Genomic DNA, 3,727 nt, shown 5'->3' with positions numbered 1-3,727 from the left:
CAAGGAGACTAAGGAAGGGACTTAAAGCAGAAGTGTTTTACTAGCACAGCCCCACTCAGAGCCTGATTTATGCAGTTACCAAAATAATCCTTTGAAATAAATGTAGTCTGCTGTTCTTAGCCTATCAACCAGCAACCAACTGGAGACATAGCTGATAATCTTCCTTCACACCTGAAATACACCAATACAATTGCAACATCAATATCAATAGCCCAAGATTTCAGGCCATTATTAGAAAATACAGGGAGGAGTGAACTAGTTCTGTGCAAGAGTGCTGCCATTTGTCAGAACAAGTTCAAACAACTTTGGAAACCCAGTAGAAAATAGTTTCAAGTTTGCTGGCCTTTCTTCCCTAGTGATTCCCTAATCATTCTCTAATGCTGGAGTCAGGGGCAGAATGTGAACTTACTGCAATTCCCCAACCCGTTCTGTGGGGGACCTGCACAGGAACAATAAGTCCATTCATTTGAATGGAGAGGAACTACTGTCAGGAATAAGGGCAAGCACAAGATAATCTACACTTCCTTGGTTGAGTTTACTTAAATGTTTTTAAGTGCTTTTTAAAAATTTTTTTATAAAACTGTAATTGTTTCATTGAATTTTAAATTAATTTTGGATGTTTCTGAATGTTTGATAATCAGCTAAACCTGTAGGCATGGCTTGGCTTGGCTAACATTCTAAGTTTTTTGCAGTTGTTTCATAGGTGGAACATGCTCTGGCCCACGTCACATTGTGAAAAGCCTTGCTGTTGCACACGGATGTGCGGTGTTGCATTGATTAGTTTCAGGCACCAGTGGATCTGGAAAGGTAAGTTCAAATTCATCACATAGGTCAGTGGCAAGTGAGTGAAACTTGCTGCTGGCAACAATTTCTAGGCCAAGTTATATTGATCTACATTACTGAAATGAGATCTTTTGTAGCTTCTATAGCTCTGCACACTGCTTGCATTTCTATAGATGTCCCATTGGGTTCAAGAATGAGATATTTAATTGATCTGTTCTTTGCATTATGGATTCTGGTCTTAGACATCCCACAAAATGTAAAGCCTAAATGGACCTCTTTCTTGATTTGGTCCAATATTACTAGAGTAAATATTATTATTACTCAGAGTATTACTATTATAAAATATTACAAATAGTATAAAATATTAGTATTACTCAGAGTAAATTTTACAAGTATTGATTTTGTGTTTCAACAGTGCCAATATTGTTGTCTGCCTGTGAGAATTCTGACTACTCTATATGAAGTTTTGATTGGATTGTCCCTGGTACACAAAATAGCAATAGCTCTGTGATTCAGAAACTTCAAATATATAATTTTTGGTATAGTAGTAGACATATATTTCTCTTGGAGAACTCATTCACATGTAAAGCTTGTTTAAAAAAAACTCCCTTTTGAGGCAAAAGATTGCAGAGAGTTGGGATAAATGGGTGCTTGTCTGGTTGGCAATCAGTGGTGAGCGGGCTGCTGCAGGGGTCAGTGCTGGGTCCACAACTGTTCACGGTATACATTAATGATTTGGAAGACGGGACCGAGTGTAGCGCATCTAGGTTTGCTGATGACACTGAACTGAGTGGAAAACAAATTGTGCAGAGGATATGGAGAGTATGCAGAGAGATATGGATAGGTTAAAGTGAGTGGGCAAGGGTCTGGCAGATGGAGTGCAATGTTGGTAAATGCAACGTCATCCACTTTGGAAGAAAAAAATAGAAGCTCAGATTATTATTTAAATGGTGAAAGATTGCAGCATGCTGTTGTGCAGAAGGACTTAGGAGTGCTTGTGCATGAATTGCAAAAGGTTGGCTTGCAGGTGCAACAGGTTATCAAGAAGGCAAATGGAATGCTGGCCTTCATTGCTAGAATTTAAGAGCAGGGAGGTCATGCTGCAACTGTACAGGGTACAGGTGAGGCCACACCTAGAGTACTGCGTACAGTTCTGGTCTCCTTACTTGAGGCAGGATATACTGACTTTGGAGGCGATGCAGAGGAGGTTCACCAGGTTGATTCCAGAGATGAGGGGGGTTAGCCTATGAGGAGAGATTGAGTCGCCTGGGACTATACTCGCTGAAATTCAGAAGAATGAGAGGGGATCTTATAGAAACATATAAAATTATGAAAAGGATAGACAAGATAGAGGCAGGAAGATTGTTTCCACTGGTAGGTGAGACTAGAAGTAGGGGATATAGCCTCAAGATTCAGGGGAATAGATTTAGGACAGAGATGAGGAGAAACTGCTTTTCCCAGAGAGTAGTGAATCTGTGGAATTCTCTGCCCAGGGAAGCAGTAGAGACTACCTCATTAAATATATTTAAGACACAGTTAGATAGGTTTTTGCATAGTAGGGGAATTAAGGGTTATGGGGAAAAGGCAGGTAGGTGGATCTGAGTCCACAGCCAGATCAGCCATGATCTTATTGAATGGCAGAGCAGTCTCGATGAACCAGATGGCCTACTCCTGCTCCTATTTTTTATGTTCTTTTTTTAAAATCAAGGTATGGATGAATTGGAAGATGATGCAGGTGGATCAAAGGGTCACTAGATGAACAGGACTCAAGTGTGAATTAGGAAATGTAGCAGAGTTCTGGATGAACTTAAGATGGGAGGTTACCCGAGAAAGCATTGGAATAGTTTAATCTAAAAGTGAGAAAAAAATGAGAGTTTCAGCAGGAAATGAGTAGGGAAAGGCAGAGGTGCAAGCAATTAATCTTAGTGATGGAACAGAAGTGTAGCCAGAAGCACATCTCAGGACTGAGTAAGGCATCAAGTCTGGATGAGTTCCAGACAGTTGCCAGGGAAAGGGATGTAGTCATCCCAGTGTTTATAGCAGGGATTGAAGACAATGGGCTTTGGTCTTCACAAAATTTAGTTAGAGGAAATTTTAGCTTGTCAATGCTGTGCAAACCATCCGACAAATGTAGCAGCAGTAGCCAGGTCAAGCTAGTCAGTAGTGAGCTTGTATTGTCCCTAGGAGATGAAGTTGTGTTGTTTTTTGGTGATGTTCTTTAGAGGCACCATGTTGATGAGAAACAGGAGGGAAGCAAGGAGAGAACTTTGGAGATACTCGAGGTCAGGGTGCGGAAATAAGAAGATAAGGCAAGTACAAAAACCTAGGCTTGACCTTTCTGTGCTTACAACTACTGCCTGCCTTTAACTTCCCTTTCCTCTCCAAGGGCACTAGATATCTGACATAGAAGGGAAGTGGATTGTCACCACCCACGCTGACAGCCTCCAATGCAAGTGAACCCGTGGGCACCGTCATAAGATCAGTCTTCCAGAGAGTGAACCCAAGGAAAGCATCTGGCCCGGATGGTGTCCCTGGCCATGTGCTCAGATCTTGTGTTGATCAGCTGGCGGGAGTATTTGCAGACATGTTTAACCTCTCCCTGCTTCAATCTGAGGTTCCCACCTGTTTTAAGAAGACCACTATCATCCCGGTACCTAAGAAAAACAAGGTAACATGCCTTAATGACTGCCGACCAGTGGCTCTGACATCCACCATCATGGACAGCTTCAAGAGGCTGGTCATGGCATGCATTAACGCCAGCGTCCCAGACAATCTTGACCCACTGCAATTCGCCTACTGCCGAAACAGGTCTACAGTGGACGCTATCTCCCTGACCCTACACTCATCTCTGGAGCATCTGGACAATAAAGACACCTATGTTACTATTGTTTATTGACTACAGCTCCACCTTCAATACTGTAATTCCAAGCAAACTCATCTCCAA

At 42.0% G+C, this 3,727-nt stretch overlaps 1 long non-coding RNA gene across 1 annotated transcript; it reads left to right on the top strand.

The window, feature by feature from the left end:
• Positions 1 to 393: 393 nt before the first annotated feature.
• Positions 394 to 3,457, top strand: LOC127572735 (uncharacterized). Its single transcript, XR_007956668.1, has 3 exons — positions 394 to 528; positions 704 to 807; positions 3,170 to 3,457. It is a non-coding gene; the product is annotated as an uncharacterized LOC127572735 (long non-coding RNA).
• Positions 3,458 to 3,727: the final 270 nt, after the last annotated feature.

The sequence above is a fragment of the Pristis pectinata genome, chromosome 7, assembly GCF_009764475.1.
Source record: "Pristis pectinata isolate sPriPec2 chromosome 7, sPriPec2.1.pri, whole genome shotgun sequence".
In the NCBI taxonomy this organism is placed as follows: Eukaryota; Metazoa; Chordata; class Chondrichthyes; order Rhinopristiformes; family Pristidae; genus Pristis; species Pristis pectinata.
This window is presented reverse-complemented; position numbering and strand designations above follow the sequence as displayed.